General features: G+C 41.2%; 1 long non-coding RNA gene across 2 annotated transcripts in view; it reads right to left on the bottom strand.

Moving 5' to 3' along the window:
* The window catches only part of LOC106506169, a 60,148-nt gene that overhangs the window by 29,596 nt on the left and 9,099 nt on the right, over positions 1–21,453 (bottom strand). The window contains exons 1-3 of one of the 2 annotated variants that reach the window (XR_001301306.2): positions 18,654–20,884; positions 7,919–8,054; positions 6,487–6,570 (exon numbers count right to left, since the gene is read on the bottom strand). This is a non-coding gene — a long non-coding RNA (uncharacterized LOC106506169). Of the gene's footprint in view, positions 1–6,486; positions 6,571–7,918; positions 8,055–18,653; positions 20,885–21,453 lie in introns of those variants that run through there. The other variant, XR_002339195.1, reaches the window with a different exon arrangement.

Below are 21,453 nucleotides of genomic sequence, written 5' to 3'. Positions count from 1 at the left end.
TCTCAGCCAGGGGGAGTCTCCCTCAAAATGAAACCAGGAGAGAGAAAAGCAAAGCCAGGAGAGGGGGCTGCATTGAGCCCCTGACAGCTTGGGTCCCAGGCTCCTAGTCACTCCTCCTCAGGTATCTGGGCCAGGAAGTTCCCTTTTCTGCATAAGCTATTTTGAGTTGCTTTCTGTCATATCACATAAAAGATTTCTGACTAAAACACAAATGTGAAATGCCAGTTATAAGTCAAGAAATGTCACTTTAAATGAGAGAATGTCTAGCCTATGACTAGAAATATAATTTCACATATATTAAGTAATGAGTTGTGAATGAGAGGGTCTAGATTCTTGTCCTGCTGAGTTCTCTGTCACCAGTGCTCAGAAATAGTCCCTCTAAGGGTCGCTAGCATTTTTATTCCTTGTCCCACTGCCTCATCATGTTTTTTGAAGTTCCAGGGCTCTGTATCCCTCAAGCCAGCATCAAACACAAATCTAGCCTTGTAATGCGCAATGGAGACTGCTCTTCCCTTTACCATTCCTTCTCAAACCCAAGAGAAGGTCCTTCTCTTCATCTTGAACCATAACCGAGAGAAGAGCATAAGTGTGTGGGGGCTGGCTTTATTCACAGCCCACCAGCCCAGTGAGGAAAATGCCAGGCCATTCCAAGTTCTGCAGGTATGTCCAGCCCTCAGAGCCAAGGTCCAGAGAAGGGATGCAATTTCTAGTTCCTCCAGCCTAAAGTCTACCTCTTCAAGTCTTATTTCCTGTTCCAGAAGCAACCTAGGCCAGTGACAGTAGAATGCCTTCTCCATGTGTGGAAAGCCTACCCCATCCAAAAGAATATGGTCTTGTTTACTGGCCCCAGTGGGAAAAGGATGGAGTACATACTGGCCAACACCAGTGCTCAGCCCTCAGTGACACCGTGCATGGGAGAGCGCCAGTCCAGTCCAGTCCTGTTGAGTTACTTCCTCCAGTGCCCTTCCCCCAGCAAGAGGCGGTGCTCACCCCTTGGTACATACCACAGCCGTCTTGATGCCTAGTTAAAACCCGCTCATTAACACTGTCTAGAATTGAGTTTGAAAAAAAAAAAAAGTGCAGGGTAGAGAGTAAAGGGAACATGTGAGGGAGTGCATTTAAATATGGTCAGGAAGGAAGTGGTCTTTAGAGGAGACATCTAAGCTGGTTCCTAAAGGATTAGAAGGAGCCACGAAGAGAACAGTTTGCTCCTGGATGTGCAAAAGACCCCAAAAAAGTTTTCAAAAAAAAGTAAAGGGAAGCTGAGCACAGAGGGAGAGAGACAGGATGGCAGGGAGGGAGGCAGGAGGCATGTGGTGCAGTTCACAGACATTTAACTTATTCTGAATACAATGAGAAGCCATTGAAGAGTCCTACACAGGTAGGATACTTAATCAGATTTATATATTTAAAAGACTAGTTTGGTTCCACATGGAGAATAGAGGAGAGGAGGCGAGATGATAAAGAAAGGAGCCCAGTTAAAAGGCTTTTGCAGTGAAAGATGGAGGTGGCTTGGCTAGGGTGGTGAAATGGAGAGATGATGAGATGAAAAACGATTTGAGATATATTTTGGAAGTAAAAGAGACAGTTCATTGATTGATATGTTGTAGGGGGTGAGGGAAGAAGGCTCAAGAATGATTCCTAAGCCCCCAGATTACATCAACAGATGGATGGTTGTACCATTTACTGAGATGGAGAAGATGGGGGGGGGGAGTTTTTGAGAGGAGAGAAATCAAAAGTTCAGTTTTAAGGAGGACAATTTTGAGATACTTACGAGAGATCCACATAGAGACATCCTATGGCAGGTAAATGTACCAGCTGAAATTCAAAGCCTGGGAAATGTCAGCATGTTGGTGCTATTTAAGCCATGCAACAGGATGAGAACACGTGAGGAAAGGTAGAAAAGAGGCCCTAGGAACCACAAACATCAGTGGTGAAGGAAAGGAAGTTGGCAAAAGGGGTTGTGGAGCAGCTGCTAAGGATGGAGACAAAGGAGAGCTCAGCTGTGAGATCTAGAAGCAAAGATCAGAAAAGAGAGCACTCGGTTTTGCTACATGGAGGTGATGGATGACCTTGACAAGGGTGGTTTTGGTGGAATGGAGGGGACAAAAATCAGACTGGGTCGAGGAGGGAAGGAGAGAGGAGGAGGTGGAGACAGCAATTGTGGAGATTTAATTGAAGCCCTTAGTAAAGAGAAGCAGGAAAAGGAAGTAGTCCCTGGGGGAAAAAAAAAAATGTGGGCTCTGGAGTGTTTTGATTTTCTCAGCTAGGAAATACTGGATAGTATTTACTGATAGGGATTAAGAAATTAGGGGGAAAGTAAATGAGGATTTAGGAGAATGAGAATGACAAAGTGAACTAAGCTCTTAAGAAGGGATAAAGTTAAGAGTAATGCTTTCTAAACGCTGGTGGTTGTGAGCATGTAAAACCCCCAGGGAGCTTGTTAAATGGTAGATTCCAATTCGGGGGCGGGGGGGGGGGGGGGGGGGGCGGTGCTGAGATTCTGCATTTCTAGTAGTTTCCCAGGTAATGCTGATTCTGGTGATCCAAAGACCACTTTGAGTACCACAGGGGGGAGCAAAAAGGGATATGTTTTTAAATGAGAAAATGGAGAAGAGAAAAGAGGGCATAAAAGCCATTCCTGAGAGGGGGAAAGTAAGCCCAAAAGAAATGTCGTTAGATATGGGGGCAAATTGAGGGCCCATTTGAGGTGTATAAATATGAACCTAATGTGAAACCAGTATACAACATTTAGCAGCTCGGCTGCCCACCAGGAGAGGGGGATGGTTGGATTTCTCCATTGCTGGGGTTTTGCCAATTGAGTATGAGAGTGGGAATAGAGGTTAGAGAGGAAGGTCTTTCACCACGGATTGTAATGATGAAAATGGAATCCAAGCTGGGTAAGAATGGAAGTAGACTTACTGTTCCTGTATGTCAGTTGAGATGGCAATATTAATTTCTCTGAAGAGACATGTCAAAGTCATTCTGGAAAAAATACTGGTTCCTTATATAATCACATTGCTATTATTTTACAAAGCACTGATTTTAACTGAGAAATGAGAGGTATGAGATAACTATGGGTTTTCTATGATTCCTATATATTAGCTGTAAGGACAGATTACTTAACAAACAGTAGCCTAATAGTATCTAACATAACAACAAATCTAGAGTTTGAACCCTGTTGTTCTTTTCAACTGCCCTGCAATGCCATTTTGTATCCAATGTCTTTGAATCATTTTTGTCCTCATAGTTATTTCCTCCCACTTACAAGAGGATGCTGCTGCTCCAGACAGGCCTTCCATTCATGTCAGGAAGAAAGGAGAAGAGGATGATGCCAACTGCAAGTGCCTCTTTTTAATCAGAAATGCAAAATCTCTCCCAGAACCCCTCTAACAGACCTCCACTTAAACTGCATTGGCCAGAATCTCATCATCATATACACATTATGCAAGGGAAGTGGGTAAAATAAATATTTAACTTTCCGACTCTCCACAGTAGAAGTAGACAAGAGATAAAGGATTTGGGAATGGGAAATATGTGTCTCGTCAAGGGTTGGATGGAGAGTTTATTTAAGTATCTCTGTTTCAGAACAATCAGCCTACCAACAATATTCTACAATATCAAATGTACTGTGCTAAATAATAAATAACTATCTACTCCTCTACTTGCCTGGCTGGCTTCTTTCCTTCCTTCCTTCCTTCACGCCTGCCCCTGTGGCACATGTAAGTTCCCAGGCTAGGGGTTGAATTAGAGCTGCAGCTGCTGGCCTACGCCATGGCCACTCCATAGCAACACCTGCAGCTTGTGGCAACACCAGATCCTTAACCCACTGAGCAAGACCAAGGATTGAACCTGAAACCTCATGGATACTAGACAGGTTCTTAAGCCACTGAGCCACAAAGGGAACTCCCTACTTGGTTAACTTTCTAGTCCCAGATGGCATGAAGTTCTGAGTTTGAGTAGGAATATGGAATATACTTTTATTCTCTGGACCTGCAATAACTTTTAACTGGCTCATATTCCATCCCCAGATACTTCAGTGCTTGTTCAGGGGAAAGATAAAAAACGTCAAAGTTTGGAGTTCTCATTGTGGCACAGGGGGTTAAAAATCCAACTGCAGTAGCTTGGATTGCTGTAGAGGTGTCAGTTCAATACCAGCCTGGTGCCAAAGATTAAAGGATCCAGCGTTGCCATAGCTATAGCATAGGTGGCAGCTATGGCTCAGATTCAATCTCTGGCCTGGGAATTTCCATATGCTGCAGGTGCAACCATTAAAAAAAAAAAAAAAAAAAGAATGTCATTGTTAAATAAACATTTGCAAAATTAAGAAAGATGGAAGAGTATGAATTATAGAGGCACTAGAGATATATCAGCTGACATGTAACTCTGACATCACTCCTTTCCAGAAAACAGAGAATGCACATTCATTTGGACTAGAATTCAAGTGTTTTATGTAATTTGTAAGTCTCAGGCTTCACATAGTGATGGGTGTGCTATGTCACATTTGTAGTAAACCCCTGCCTGCCTGACTGGTATGATATCTGACTTCCTCCCATGGTCCTCTGTCCTGTTGCAGTAAGAAAGCTCCCAGTGTGCTTACAGCTGTCCCCAAATGTCATCAGCCTTTCTCATGTATTCATTGTCTACAGTCAAAGGAGATGGACTTTGAAAGCCCTAGAAGGAGAAACTTTTCTAAAAGTACAGATTAGGAGCCAGACTGCATGGGTTCAAATCTCAGTTCTGCCACTCGTTAGAGATGTCACTTTAGCCAAATTTGTTAATCTCTATGTGCCTCAGTTTTTCCATCTGCAAATTAGAAATAATAATATCTTTTCTAGAATGTTGTTTAGATGATTGAATGACAATACATGTGAAGTGCTTACAGCAGTACTTGGCACTTAAATGCTATAGAATTGTCTGCTATTATTGCTGCTGTTACCACTACTGCCCTCATTTATATATCTATATATCTATATCTATATCTATATCTCTCTCTCTATATATATATGTATGTATTTTTTTTTGTCTTTTTGTCTTTTCTAGGGCCACACCTGTGGCATATGGAGTTCCTAGGCTAGGGGTCTAATTGGAGCTATAGCTGCTGGCCTACATCAGAGCCACAGCAACATGGGATCCAAGCAGAGTCTGCAACCTACACCACAGCTCATAGCAATGCCAGATCCTTAACCCACTGAGCGAGGCCAGGAGTCAAAGCCACAACCTCATGATTCCTAGTCGGATACGTTAACCACTGAGCCACGACGGGAACTCCCCTCATTTATATTTTTAATACCAGATAGTGTCTTGTGCCTTGGACACTAGAGGCAGTCAATAAACATATGCTGAAATGTGTCCTGAAGGAAGAATGATGAGGGCAGTGAGACGTAGGTGAGAAGACTGTAGCATCTATTAAAAATGATACTGATTTTTAGCCCAAGAAACCAGAGTGAATAAGAAACAAGAGACTGCAGTAGGGAGCATGTCTTTCGTGCCCTCTAGCTTAGATGTCAGCCATCTGTATTCAAAGAAATGAAATCCTGGGTTGCCAATTCCTGGATGGCTAAAACCCTCTGTAAAAGTGCTTTTCATGCCTCCGACCCTACCCCTGCTGGGAGCTTGCATGGGCTGCTCCTGTGGGGTGGAAGCCCTGCTCATAAGACCCCAACTCAGCCAGTGCGGCTCCACTGTCAGCCGTTTTATAATTGTGGTCTTACTGCTTCAAAAGGTTTTTTCTAAAAAGTCACTGCACTAGTTGAATCAAGAGAAGAGAAGATGCAGCTGCCTTTTAGGATTTTGTGTTCGGCTAACCCAGACCCAGCACATCATGCCCTTCCTGGTAGGTCTGAGTAGAGCACTGTGTGAATTGCCCTGTGTGAGTTGAAAACCAAGCAAACAGCGTGCTTGTCTAAAGACCTTTCTCCCTGCCCTCTCCTCACTTTTTATTTCTTACTGTCCTTTTGTGCACCGGTTATGCTATGCATTTTCTTTTTATGTTTTTATGGCTGTTGGGGTTGCTTTCAGAAGGATACCATAAGACGCAGAGAAATTAATGCATCAAGGGACTTCAAGCGGAAAAATCCATCTGACCTGGTGACAGTTGGTAAGCATTGGAGAAAATCTCATTTACTTGAGAACCATAAGTTTGGCAATTTCATTTCGGCTTACTTCACTGCCCTTCCCAAAGCTCTGGGTTCAATCAAAGAGAAGAGAAAAAGGCGACTTCGCTGAATGTGGTCAGAGAGAGAACTTTGAAGCCCACAGCAAGGCTGTTCAGGGAAAAGGAACTGTAAGAAAAATATCTCATTGTTGTTGGTGCAAATCTGACTTCCTGATGGCCTACTGCATTTTAATGAAAACGTTAAGCCATGTACCAGCTTTCCTTTTCAGCTGATGGATGGACAGCACTGCTCCATAAGAAGGTACACATTCGTTCTGCCTTTTTCTCTTTCCACTTGCTTTACTGGGTGTTTTATCTCGACTACTTACCATCGTCCTATGATGAAGGCTGCATTCCAGCTCATCTTGGAGTGGTTTGTGTTCTCTCACAGGGAGCGGGCCAAAGAAGAATGTCTTTTTCAAGAGAGGAGAAATGGAATTTGTCAGTGATGCAAACCAGACAGGAAGGGAAGGAAAGAGACTCTGGTCTTTCACGAAAGGGTTCAAAAACACTAAACAGTGAGCCCCGACAGATTCAGTCAGCAACTGAGGTCATCTGCCTGTAATTTGGTGATCTGGTCTCTAATCACAGAGCTGATAGGAAGAACCAGGGGCCTGTGTGGGGCTGTGCGCTTCTCTGTGCTTTGACGGTACTGACAGACACAGAGGGTTTCATCAGGTAGAGTGAGGAAGCCTCTTTCTTGGGAAGACCTTTGACCTGGTCTTGCTCTTTGTATGGTTAAGCCTTCCACCTGCACCAAACTTAACTTTTCTACACAGGCCTGAGAAATGGTTGTATCCTTCTTAAATCAATCCAATTTAAGAACTCAAAACTAAAACAATTTAATTTCTACGCAAAAGTCCATTTTAGCTTGCTTTCCTATGATGTCACCATCTCTTTGAGGATAATGTACTTTCCTGACCAGTGTTTTCTAAAATGGACTTCTAAAAGGAAAAAAAAAAAAGATTTCATGACAAATAGTCTAATATTCTGCAGAGTCTCTGAGGCTACATTTAATCTTATGGGGGAAAAAAAAACCTAAGAAATAACCCAATTTTGTCTACTTTGGATGAGTAGTTTAAACCTAAATGTCAAGTAATTATTGATTGTACAACTCTATATTTATTATGTGCTAAGGCCTATTCTAGTTAACACGGTGTGCCAAAGAGTTTCAATACTTTTTGTTCATAAGATATTCAAAATTTAGCTGGGGAAACAAAATAATCTCAAATAGTAATTAGTGAGAAGACAATGTGATAATTAACTATATTTTATACTGTCAAAATAAAGTACTAAAGAGTCAAGTACAGAGAACAGAGTTGGGTAGGATAGGTGTTAATTGCACAGGATAGATTAAAAAGGCAAAAGCAGTTAGAAAGGGGCCACTGTGGCACAGCTTTGTTAGGGAACTGAGGAGAAAGCTCTTAGGCAGTGTTTTGTTCTTGGTTGTATTGCATTGCTCTGCAGGCAGTTTATGATTCTTAATATCAGATCCTATTAGTTACCTTAATGTCTGGACAAAAAGGAATATACCAGTATTTCTATAACATGTTAGGTGGGATTTGAGTGTTCCTGGGAAGGGTTACCATGGGAAAAGAGGTGAGAATTTAAGCTTTTACCAGACAGCTTCCCACTGACTAAACTCATTCTTCTCTCTTAAAAATGTTTCATAGCTTTCTCTAAAATATCTAACAATGTTCTTGGGGACTAATGCCGGGGGGCTTTTCAAAGGAGTAGATTTCATTACATGATTTCACTTACCATCAACCATGTTGCTACTTTAAGTGGCAGAGAGCTGGGCCCTTCTCACAGGCTCAAAGCCCAGAGGTGTGTCAACGTATCTTTTGAGTAATGAGGATCCTTCTTCAGCTGTTTTGCACTCTGTTCATTGGGGAAGCTAAAGAAAACAAAGAGCAAAATAAGTAGCACAGTTACAGGAGACTGTGGCAGCCCTCTGAAAGAGTTCTCATTAGTTAATGCCCAACGCTACCAAAAACAGACCACCAAAGACTTTGCTCATACACTAGTCTTTTCTTAGACTCTGTCTCATTTCATTTCCTTTGGCACCTATTCCATCGGAGGTTTCATGGTAAGCTTGGGTTTATTACAGATAGCAGGATTTCTGCAAAAGTCATACTTAATTGTACATCTCCAATTTGTGGAGTGAATGGGAACAAAATGGCCTGGGTGCTGTTTTTCATCTGAAACTGGTAAAGTGCCAGCAATTGACCTGATGGACTACCAGGGATCACCAGTATTCTTTGGATTACACTATGGGAAATACTGTGCTAAGGGCATCAAGAGACTGGGCTATGTTCCCTGAAAGAGAATCAGATGGGAATTGGCACTTGAGGATGGAAGAATGAAGAAGCCTGATCCTGGAGTGTGGTGGGTTTTCCTGAGGCCCAGCCTTATTGCCTAGAAAGAGTTTACAGATCTTTTTAACCAAGACACTGGGGGCAATTGTAGGGTTCACTTCATTTGTTTCCAATCTTGGTACAGGGAAGGGGGATTCCTGGTTGAGCCTAGTAGTTTCCCTGGGTTGAGGAAATGGAGCTGGGAGTCAGGGAAGGCCAGAGTACTGGAGAGGTTACAGCTGCACAGAGAAAAAAACTCTAGTTCTGAAGGGTTCCCTCCATAGTCAGCTGAGTACTGATCAGTGCTTGCAGGGGCAGAAATTACTCAAGGCTGGCAAAGAACCACCTGAAAGTACCAGTGGGAACAATCAGCAGGGATCATAAAAGGCTGGAAAGGTGCCTCTTTTCACCATGTAGATCCCGTAATTCACAGGGCCTCAGGCATATGGAAGGATATTGCCTCAATGGTGGGAAAAGTTAGCCATGGACTAAACTCTGCTCTGATCTCACCTAACCAAGCTTAAAAGGAAAACCTGATAGGATCAAACTGTTTACAGTTAACATCACTATACCCCAGAACAAAGTTCAAGTATATTTATTTTAAAAGAAATTGAAATATCTAGCACCAAAAAAAGGAAAATTCCCATTTATAGTACCCAGTCAAACATTACCAGGAATGCAAAAAAGCAAAATGAAGAGAAAAAAAAAAATCAATGAATCAAAACCAACCCAGAACTGACACTGATTATAGGATTTGTAAAGAAGGACATTCAATCAGTTATTATAACCATTTTCCATATGTTTAAAATGCTAGAGGAATGTCTAAAGATTATGAGAGAAGTAAACATGAAAAAGATGCAAACTGAACCCCCGGAGATGAAAACTATAATGTCTGAGGTGAAAAATATACCAGGATGCATTAACGGCATTTCACACATTACGGAAGAAAAGGCTAATGCATCTGAAGACAAACAGAAACTATCCTAAATGAAAGACTGGGGGGAAAAAAGATTCAAGTTGTGAATAGAGCTTCAGTGGGCTGGGGGAACACTTCCAGCAATCTAATAAGTATATAATTGTCCCTGAAAAGCAGGGGAGGAGACAAAAAAAAAATATTTGAAGGGATAACAGGAGAAAATTTTCCAAATTTTGTGAAAACTATAAAATCACAAATGCAAGGAGCTCAAAGAAAAGCACAAGAAACAGAAATGAAACTACTCCAAGGCATGTAATAATAAAAATAGTCAAAGCCAATGATAAAGATAAAATCTTAGAAACAGCCAGGGAATAAAGACACATCATATACAGAGGACTAAGGATAAGGATGACAACAAATTTCTCACAAGAAAAATTCAAGTGAGAAGACAGAAACATTCTTAAAGTGCTAAAAAAAAACAAAAAAAAAAAAAAAAAACAAAAAAAAAAAACAAACAAAAAAAACCCTTGTCTATCTAGAATTCTATACACGACAAAAATGTCTTAGAAAAATAAAGGCTTTTTCTTTCAGATATACAAAGGTGGAAGGAACTCATCACCAGTAGACATCAGTACAAGAAATATAATAGGAAGTCTTTTAGACAGAAGGAAAATGATACAAGGTAGAAATATGATGGATCAACACAAAGAAATGAAGAATACCAAAACTGGTAACTGTATGGGTAAGCATATAATATCTTATTACCTATATATTTTAATAAATAATTGACTAAATAAAAATAATATAATGTAGGATTTTTAATACAGGTAGAAATACAATGTGTGGTAATAATAGCACAAAATCTGGGAGGGGAAAAATAAAACTTCTTTGGTTAAGGTTTTTATATGTAAAATAGTATTCTATAGATTCAAGGTAGGGTGTGTTAACCCTAAAGAAATCTTCAAAAAATAAAACAAAAAGATATATATAAATAAAAACCAGGGAGATAAAATAGGGTCATAAAAAAATCCAAGTGCAGAAAAAGAAGGAAAAAAAGAAAAAGGGACAAATAGAAAACAAAAGCAAGATTGTAGATTTTAAACCTAACCATATCAATAGTAAAATAAAAATTCCAATTAAAAGGTAGAGATGATCTGAATGGATAAAATGGATAAAATAGACCTGACTCTACACTGTTGGTAAGAAAATCACTTTAAACATAAAGACTTAGTAGGTTAAAAGTAAAAGGGTGGAAAAAAAATATGCCATGCTAATGCTCACTAAAAGAAAGCTGGGGAGTCCCTGCTGTGGCTCATCAGGTAACGAACCCTACTAGCCTCCGTGAGGACATGGGTTTGATCCCTGGCCTCTCCCAGGTGGTTAAGGATCCGTCGTTGCCATGAGCTGTGATGCAGGTTGCAGACGCAACTCGGATCCCATGTTGCTATGGCTCTGGCGTAGGCTGGCAGCTACAGCTCTGATTCGACCCATAGCCTGGGAACCTCCATTTAATTTGGTGATGAAACTTAGCATCATTCATTATAGGACTTGATATTATGTGCCTCTTGAAGGGACGTAAAATTAAGTACACAAGCATCACCATCAGGTGTTCATACTATTTCCAAAGATGCTGGTTTACTTGGCCTGAAGTAGAACCTGAGCATTAGCACCATAAGTCTTGAAAAATTCCCTAGGTAAAGCTAGCATGCAATTAAGTTAGAGAGCAAATCACTAATTTAAATATTTGAAAGGTAAATATCGATACCTCTGTGAATTATTTTGGAATTACATGTTAGAGTTCTAATGAAATGAGCTGAAGAAAGACACAAGTACAATGGAATATCATCTTTCTGGTTCTGGCAACCTCTCAGCCAATTTATCTTTTCCGAAGATCTTCTCCCTCCTCTTATGCACTGTTATAAACTTTTAAATGAATATGTGTCTTTAGAGCATGTTATAGCAAGAAATTGCAAGTCTAATGGAACAAGAAGTTCTACAGATCAAAAACAGTTGAGTGCCAACTCTATAAACATTTATACAACTAATAACAAAGCTTCAAAATACATGAAGCCAAAAACTGATAGAACTATAAGCAGAAACAAGCAAACCCACAATTATGGTTGCAGATTACACCACACTTCTCTCAATGATTGATAGATCAAGTAGGCAGAAAATCAGCCAGAAAACCTGAATACCAGTCCCAACCCATCTGACCTGACTGACATTTATAGAACATTCCACCTATCTACAGCAGGCACATGGTACATTTGCCAAGAGAGATAATATTCTGGTTTTTAACATAAATCTCAATAAATTAAAAAGGACTGAAGTCATACACAGTGTATTCTCTGACCACAAAAGAATTAAAATATAAATCAAAACCAGAATGATATCCAGACAATCTCCAAATATTTGGGGGAAAAAAATAGCACGTTCCTTCATTACCTATGGATCAAAGAAGAATTCAAAAGGGAAATTAGAAAGTATTTTGTACTGAATGAAAATGAACCCAATATGGAGTTCCTGTCATGGCTCAGTGGCTAACGAATCCGACTAGGAACCTTGAGGTTGGGGGCTTGATCCCTGGCCTTGCTCAGTGGGTTAAGGATCCGGTGTTGCTTAACCGCAGATCACAGACCTGGCTTGAATCTGGCATTGCTGTGACTCTGGTGTAGGCCGGCAGCAACAGCTCCAATTAAACCCCTAGCCTGCGAACCTGCACATGCCACAGGTGCGGCCCTAGGAAAAGAAAAAAAAAAAAAGAAAATGAACCCAATATATCAGAATTTGTTGAATTCCACTAAAACAATACTAGGAAATTTTTAGCCCTAAACGTCCATATTAGAATAAAAGAAAGACTTCAAATCAGTGACTTCAGCTTCTATCTAAGAAGCTAGAAAGGAAGAAGGAACTAAATCCAAAACAAGCAGAAGAAAGGATTGGGGGAGTTCCCGTCGTGGCGCAGTGGTTAACGAATCCGACTAGGAACCATGAGGTTGCGGGTTCGGTCCCTGCCCTTGCTTAGTGGGTTGACAATCTGTGGTGTAGGTTGCAGACTCGGCTCGGATCCCGCGTTGCTGTGGCCCTGGCGTAGGTCAGTGGCTACAGCTCCGATTAGACCCCTAGCCTGGGAACCTCCATATGCCGCGGGAGCTGCCCAAGAAATAGCAAAAAGACAAAAAAAAAAAAAAAAAAAAAAAAAAAAAAAAAAAAAAAAAAGAAAGGATTGGGCCTTATTCTTCCATGGTAAGCTGTGAGACCTGGGCTATCACTGTTCTCTCTGGTCCTGCCTGGTTTCATCACTTGACAAATGAAGACTGTAAACAACATCCCTGTGACATCAGTGTTTGCTAAATGCTGGGCCTGCTGCATACGAATCATAAGGGAGCTTGTTAGAAACACAAGCCCTGAACCAGGGGTGGGGAATCAAAATTTCCAGGAAGGGCCTGAGAATCTGTGTATTTTAAACATCAAAGTAATAGGAATTTCCAGAGTGGTAGGCACTCTGTTCAATGACATGACTTCTGAGGGGATGCAAGCAAGGACAGCTCTACCCTGGACAGGAAGGCTTTCAGCTTCAGCATGATTCCTGCCCCGTAACTCAAGTGGCCAAGTTATCATGGAGGATGTAAGGGCCTGGACAGCGAGGATATGAGCAACGACCTGGCGGGACCAGTGATACAGATCTTCTGTACATACTATTACAGCTTCCTCAGGAGGCAAAAGAGACTGATTGACCCAAGTTGGTTCCTAGCTTTTCTAGCAATGTGGGAACTTAAAGGATGATTGAATTTGTTTCATTTTCATTTTATTTGTGCCTATTTCTGTTCCATAATGTATTTCTTTAATCATAAATGGATATTTATTCCTTCGAACAATCTCAACAAATTTATGCTGACATCTTTTCAGAAGATTCTCTAAGATGAATTTCACTTGGAGTGAATTATTCTTCCAAGTCTTGTTTCTTGGCTGTCCTTTGTGAAATTAGTCCTTTTGCCTGTGTGTCGGAATTTTGGTTTGCAGGCTTGTTTTGAGTATCCCCTGCAAATTTTTCCCTTCCTGACCGGCTGTCTAACCCAGCCTTCCTATTCCTAAACCAGAACCAGGTTTTACAATTGAGCTTGGGATGTACTGCCCCTAGGGACCATTGAGGGATATGGCTGATCCATTTACAGAGTGTGGGCAGTTGGCTCCGTTCCTGGGAGTAACACATTGTCTTTGCCCTTTGTCTCCTCAGGCTCAGAGCTGTATCGGAAGCCATAGTCCCAGTGGAGGGAAAGCTCTCTCTGCCTCTGGCATCAAACAGGAAACCTGGCCCTGCTCCAGGCCTCATTCACATTTAGAACTCCTTGTCCCACAGGGACCAAGCTCCCAGTCAGTAGTGCCTCCTTCCAGAGCCTAGACAACATCAGTTTGTGTTTTCCTTTTACGTCTGGTCCACAGAGGTCTAATCTCATATCAGAGTCTAGCTGGGTTTTCCTGGTTTCCTTCCTTCCTCCCTCCCTCCCTCCCTTCTTCCTTCCTTCCTCCCTTTATTCTCGCCTTTTAGATATTTCATCTGTCATTGCTATGCATTCAGAGTAGACAGGTGAACTCACTGCCTGTTGATCATTATAAAAGTCTGAATTACTTCATTTGAAATGGTAAAGAAATGACATTTTTTCCAACCCCAAGTCTCTGGAGTAAGATCCACACCCTGTACCATGACTGACTCCTATTTACTCCTCCACTTGGCAGAGCCTGAGCATTTAAATCTCCTATTAGTGCTTTCAGTACATTATACAAGTTGGTATTTATTGATTTGTTAGAAATGTTATGTGTGTGCATGTCCTGTTCTCCAAGACAATCTGCTAACTGCCTGACAGCAGAAACCCTGACTTATCATTAAAGTATTCCCCAAATGACACATTTTCTGATAGCCACACACAGAAAACCTCAATAAACACCAATTACCAGATTGATTTACTTCACCTATCTCAAATTTCCTTAATTCCTCCAATCCAGTGCATCGTGACACTTAATAAAAATATTTATACATCCAAACATAATGTTGAAATACAAAAATGGACAGCTATATTCAATAGACAAGTTATGTACACATTTGATATTTTCGGTTGTATTTCTTTTCTTGCCACGTGCTTTCAGAGTTAGCGCCTACTGATCTTTCAGCTTGGAAACGTGGCATAGCTGCCTACTATCCATTTCCCAGAGAAATGGAGAAAGAAATATTCCCAGTGAGAGGAAGAGAGAGAAGGCCTCTAGGCCTGCCCATCAGGAAGTCAGCTACCTGTGACCAGAGAGGAGTACATTCTTTCTCCAAGCAGGTGTTAACCCACCCCAGCTAGTTAAGAGCCTGCAGGGCCTCTACTTTGGGAAGATAAAGAGGCAACCTGTGTGGGGTCCCTTCTCTTCCCTCAACAGAGCCATTTGTTACTGGGGATACACCCCCTCCAGGAATCTTTCAATGCTCTTCAAACCACGGGCATGCAAAATGCACCTGACCTTGTTCAAAGGCATGGGCTACACTGCCCCAGGCAGAGAGTGAAGAAAAACAGAAAATTACATCTCTTTCCAGGCTCTTTTATTCCATTGTATGGCAAGGCTCCTGTATCTGTCGACCAAAACACTTATTAGTTCTCCCATTTTTTCTTTTCAATTTTGTAATGCACACCATCAGCTGTTAATGATTCAGCAACAGGAATCCTCACTTTGATAACATGCAGCTGGGGGATGGGGGATGGGGGTGGGCACACAAAACTTTGTATCCTCTACACTTCAGAGCCTTCATTTACCTCTGGGAAGAATGCTCTTTCTGCCCTTTCATTGAATCAGGAATGGACTTTGTACGAAACATGTTTTATCCTGTAGAAAGGCTCTTTGGAGAGAGGCATTTACTCAAAGGGAACAAATGCCTGCAGGGTGTTCTTACCAAAGAAGGGGTGGCTGGGGACAAGGTGTGACATCTGCAGAAGAAATACAGCCAAGCACTTGAGCCACCCAGTACTTCCCAACAGACCTAAGGCTCACTCACAAAACAACAGCAGAAATTTGGCTTATGTTTGAAAGACTATTTTACTCAGAATTCCACCCACCCAATGGTACTTGCATTTTAATTATAAAAGAGGGCAAGGGATGTGAAATCTGTGTGAGGCCACCGCTGTCACCACACATTCCTGCACACATGGGCAATTCCTGGCTTAGAGCAACAAAGGCTATAAATCCACAATAAGACATGTGTGTTCATGCATCTGTGTGAGAAAATGACAGATACTTAACAAAAACATAATTTGCTAAGTAATTGGAAGGTTATCCTTATACTCTAACTTTTCTTTCAAGTTTCAGCTTGGGCTTTTAAAGACAAACTAGAGAGATACCACATTCCTAAATCCTTGTAAAACGGACTTAAAACTGATTGGCAGATTTTAAAAATGTGTGTGGGTTAAGGGTGGAACGGCAGGAAATGTTTTAAGGTTTTTAATCAAGGGAGTACTCACAAGTGAAATACATTCACGCACTTGAGAATAGTCATAGAAGGGCGCTGTTGAATATGTTTGCCAGAAGATTTAGATTCTAAAAGGGAAGATGTGAAAGGCAAGGCTCCAGTGCTCCTTGACTTGGGAAAAACCAGGAGCTTGAAAGAGTTCATTGAAGCCCACTACCTGATCTCATCTCCTACAACAGGGAGTGTTATGGGTTCAATTGTGCTCCCCAAAAGCTATGTTGAAGTCATGATTCCTGAAGTCCTAGAATGTGACCTTATTTGAAAAATATGTCTTTGTAATTAGTTACAATAATACCATACTGGATTAGGGTGAGCCTTCATCCAAGGAGGGTGTCTTGTCCTCCAAGAAGGAAAACAGAGGAGACAGAAGACACACAGGGAGAAGACCTTGTGGTGAAGGAGGCAGAGATGGGGTGACACTTCTACAAGTCGAGGAATGCAAGAATTGCTGGAAGCACCAGAAGCTAGGAGCGAGGCACAGAACAGACTCTCCTTCAGAGACCTCCAGAAGGACACCTTGCTCTTGGACCTCTACCGTCCATAACTGTGCAAGAATACCTTTCTGCTGTTCTAATCCACCCAACTTGCGACACTTTGTTATGGAAGCCCTGGGAAACCCACAGAGGGTTAACATGTCTTCCAGGCGTCTGATGCCTGAGCATGGAAAAAGGGCTGAGATCTCAGCTTTAGAATCCAGATTTTCACTGAACCCCTTGATTCCAGCATGGCAGCTTTTGCTTTGGCTTACCTTTTAGCTGATGAGTGTATGTGGGGAGGGGTGTTCATCATATTATTCTAAGCTTGCATATGTATGAATTTCTTAATAATAAGCTGAATTAATAAATATCCTTAGAGAAATGAGAAAGGCTGTATCTGAGTAACAAAAACAGGCTACCAGAAAATCAGAACAGAAGACTAAAAAGAGCTCTTAGAAATGAAAAATAGGTTAGCAGAAATTTAAAAACATGACCAAAGGCTTGGAAGTTAAAACTGAAGGAAATTCCCTTAAACTGGAACAAAGAGAGAAAATAGAGAAGAGATATGAAAATTAGAGGACAGATTAGGAAGGCCAAAATCTAGTAGGCATTCCATTAAAAAAAAAAAAAAAAACAGAAAATAAAGGATAGGACAATTTCAAATCAATAAAATTTCCCTACACTCAAAAACATGAGTTTTCAGATTGAACTCTCATCACTACCACCATAGTTACAGAGCACAGTATAATAAATGAAAAAAGATTAATAATAAGGCATCATCGTGGTTTTAAAACATGCTCTCAAATTCCTTGACAGTTCTCCTATCAAACAGTGGAATCTAGTAATTTGCCTTGAACTAGTAAATGTTGGCAAAAGCAATACAGCATGACTCTTGAAGCTAAGTCACAAAAGGCTATCCATGAGAAAGGGCAATTGTCTCTCTCTTGGGAGGCTTGCCCTTGGTAGCCAGCTGCCATATTGTGAGGAAGCTAAGCAGCCCTGCAGGAGTAGGTGCTGTGAACCCAGCAGAGGTCACAGAGGGCAGCCACTGACTGGACGTGTGTGAGCAAGGTTTCAGGTGGTTCCAGCTGCCAGTCCTCCTACCAGCGGCCCCAACTGATGCCAAGAGGAGCAGAGACAAGCTGTCCCTGCTTTGCCTGCTCTACTTTCAATTTATTTTTGCATATATTGCAAAAGAAAAGGTGAGGGAAAAGGTGATGGAAAGAGTTTTCATCTATTTAGAAAAATTGACTGAATGATCACACGGAAAAACCTGGGATATCTGCTACTCTGCTCTACTGGCCTCTGTAGTCTTGGGTCCCTGTACAATAATTTATTTGAAGAGCTGTTAAAATAGCACAGGCAACTTGTCATTTTCCCAGGATTGATGTCTTAATTTCTGGATTTTTCTAGGCCTCATCATGGTTTTCTCATCCATCTGCCACCTCAATACATTATATTATCTCCTTAAAATATATCTCCTTTTTCCGTTAAGTTTCTTCATTTCGAGGTCATTAGGGTTTTCATTTGAGTTTGTAGAAATACTCCCTTAATCCTTTGGTAACTTAGGCAAATGGATGAAGTGAGCACCCTTTTGTGTTTCTTTGTATTTCTTCCAAATCATATTTTTTTTAAATTGTTGCACCCTTGGCATATGGAAGTTCTCAGGCCAGGGATCAGATCTGAGCTGCACATGTGACCTAGGCTGCAGCTGTGGCAATGCTGGATCCTTAACATACTGTGATGGGCGAGGTATCAAGCCCATGCTTCTGAAGCAAACTGAACCTGAGCCACTGCAGTCAGATTGTTAACCCACTGTGCCACAATGAGAATCTCCCCAAATCATAATTTTTAAAACACATTTAGCCACAAGTTTCTTGACTCCCATGTGCCCCTTAGATTTAGGCAAAACTTGAACTAAACCCTCATCCTAAGAAAGTGCTATTTCTTTCTTTCTTTTTTTTTTTTTTCTTTTTTTGTCTTTTGTCTTTTGTATTTTTAGGGCTGCACCCGGGGCATATGGAGGTTCCCAGGCTAGGGATCAAATCAGAGCTATAGCTGCTGGCCTACACCACAGCCACAATAATGTGGGATCCGAGCCATGTCTGCGACCTGCACCACAGCTCATGGTAACGCCAGATCCTTAACCCACTGAGTGAGGCCTGCATCCTAATGGATGCTAGTCAGATTCATTTCCACTTCTGGGAACTCCAGAAGTGCTATTTCTGAGAAAAGGCAGCCTTACCTTGGTAAGTGGTGCTGACATCTTGGGTGAAGCCGTGGCAACTCCCTGGCTGGAAGACGGACCATCAGAACACCATTCCGCCATGACTCTCAGCACTGCTGCATGGCTCCTTCTCTCAGGGAATATCACCAAAATTATCTAAAACTTGGAGATGAGGGGAAAGGTGGGCAGCCTATCCTTTCTATGCCACACAGGGGCCAGACCACCCAAAGATTAGAGAAATGGACTATTTAATTGCAGTTAGTGTTTATTATGAATTATAGGTCCGTATTAACTTACAGATTTTTTGAGGTTAAATATGAACAATTTGTGTTCTGTGGAAAAGATAATTTTTAAGTTATAGTTTATAAGGCAGTTTTGTATCCAGAAATCTTATCTTAATATTTCTTTACTATGTACACAAACACACACACACACACACACACACACACACACTCCCATTTCTCAAATGCCCTTTGGATTACTTTTAATATCTTATTTCTCTCCTATTAACTAATGAATTGAATCAGATCTTTGACATATATTCATTTTATGTCTTTTGTGGAGTCAAGTCTTCTAACTTTTTGAGAATTACACTTAAGCAGGAGCCTGCAATGACTGAACCAAAGAGAGCTTCAAGCTCAGAAAGCCAAGGCCCCCACATTTGCTGGGTGCTACCAGGATTTTATGAACTGAACCCCCTCTTCCTAAGGGGCTTCAGGGGGTGAGCAGTATTAAAGAGTGGTAAAGATATCCATAGGATCACTGTCATTTAAAGTCTAAGTCTTAAAGTACTTCCATATATGGTGCCAGGGACTGATGAAGTAAAATTTCCAGCTTCTCAAACCTACCTACTGATCCTTTAGTAGGGAGTTTTATATGCAACCATCAAAGATGAATGGTTTTTTCTGGGCGTTACTGGTTCTGTGGTGGCCCTATCCATACTTTCATTCTCCACCCTCTTGCCGTGGGGGCTCTAGATGCTCTGGCTGAAAAACATTACCCACCCCATGCTTAGAGCTGGAGACATGCCTATCACTCAGAAGTGTAGAAACCGGTGAACTGGGAAGAGCAGAGAAGACACACCCCACAAAAGTACCCAAGAACTTTAAACTAACTTCCTTGGCTGTCATCAGAATTAGCAAATTCAAGACGACCTATCACCCCATGGGAACTTTGGAGATGTGGCAGTGGTATGGGAGCATTGACATCACACACAGCCAGATCTCAAAGGCCCTGCTGTTCACTCTCTCCCAGTTGCGTGTTCATTTGCTCTTAACTCTTAGCTTTCAGAGCCACCACCTTTGCTTCACGGTTCTTCAATATTATCGCTGCATTTTGAGCCTGACGATTCCATTCCCACCTCCACCTCACCCGCCCGCTCGCCGGTGAGCACGCACACGCACGCAGCACGCACCGTAAGGCTTCTCGCTCACCAGGATTACGGTGAAGTAGTCTAGCAGCAACTCACTCTTAATGTAGTATTCTTAGGTGCTGCTGTAAACTGTTCTTGCAAACAAGTCCTAGGAATAACGTATAACGTATAACGTATAACGCCTGCTTAGATACTTTGTTTCCAAAGCTCTTCTCTTACCTGTTGTCTCATTTAACCCTTAAACCACAATTTTAGGCACCATTTTATAGGGGAAGAAATTAAAGTTTAGGGAAGTAGAATTACTTGCCCAAGTTCAAGGTGGGTTCAAGGTGGGAGAGTAGGAGGCTTGAACTGCCTTTCTTATTATTTTATTATTTATATATTTATATGTAATTATATAAGTTATATACTATTACTTGTTATTGTTCTCATTTTATTGAACTGATCATAATCTTTCGCTGTTATTATTTATTTTAATGTTCCAATTGTTCCAGATATGGCCAGTGGCAGCCCCTTTAAGCTGGCTCCTGTATCCTTTTGACATGTCCTCCTTGTTATTTGAGACTTGCTGTACTCTCTATCACAGAAGGATGTTCCAGGCTCAATTTTCTACTTTCCATGCCCCAACCCAGGAATCAGCCATTTTTATAAGGTGCCCCATGTACTTCTGTGCAGAATGGAATTTAGAAACCAAGATCTGGTGTTAGGTGTGCTTATTGTACAGGATGTGGTTGCTTCTAGTCCCTGTCAATGAACAGAACTAGAGGGGAAAGTTTATATCTATACCTTTTACTGCTTCAATATCTGCTTCAATAAATATATTTATATAAAAACAAACACACAACCATATATATATATACACACACATGCATATACACATGTATATGCATAACTTTTCTATATCTAAATTTAAAATAAGTTTATATCGACACCTCAAATTTTAACTAATTACCTCAGAGTCCACTCTGTTCTGTTAGTTAGTAGGGGAAGTTAATAGGTTCCCACTCAACCCCAACAGTGAGGAAACTGGCCAAGTAAATGAATACTTTGTGGTTAATGTTTTCTGTCCCTCAAGGATCACTGTTCTTCCTTGTCTGATGCTCAGTATCTTGCAAATCATTGTTTCACACAGATATTGTCCATTTTTTGGTTGTTTCCAGTGGGAGGGTAAATTCAGTCCCTGCTGTTCCATCTTAGCTGGAAGCAGAGATCTACTAATGATTTTTTGATGAGTTTTTTAATGTCTTGTTATGAATACCTTCTGCATGGGCACATTATTTGAAGAAGTAAGTTGGATGTTTAATCCCTCAAGCGTAACCTTCTGAGGCTCCCAGTTTCCTCTGTTAACACTCTCATATTTCACATTTACATGTTAGATTATTTGATCAATGACTTTGTCCCTTGCTAGACTGAAAGCTCAATGAGACACCGTATCAGCTATGTTTT

Source organism: Sus scrofa, chromosome 15 (genome assembly GCF_000003025.6).
Source record: "Sus scrofa isolate TJ Tabasco breed Duroc chromosome 15, Sscrofa11.1, whole genome shotgun sequence".
Classification (NCBI taxonomy): Eukaryota; Metazoa; Chordata; class Mammalia; order Artiodactyla; family Suidae; genus Sus; species Sus scrofa.
This window is presented reverse-complemented; position numbering and strand designations above follow the sequence as displayed.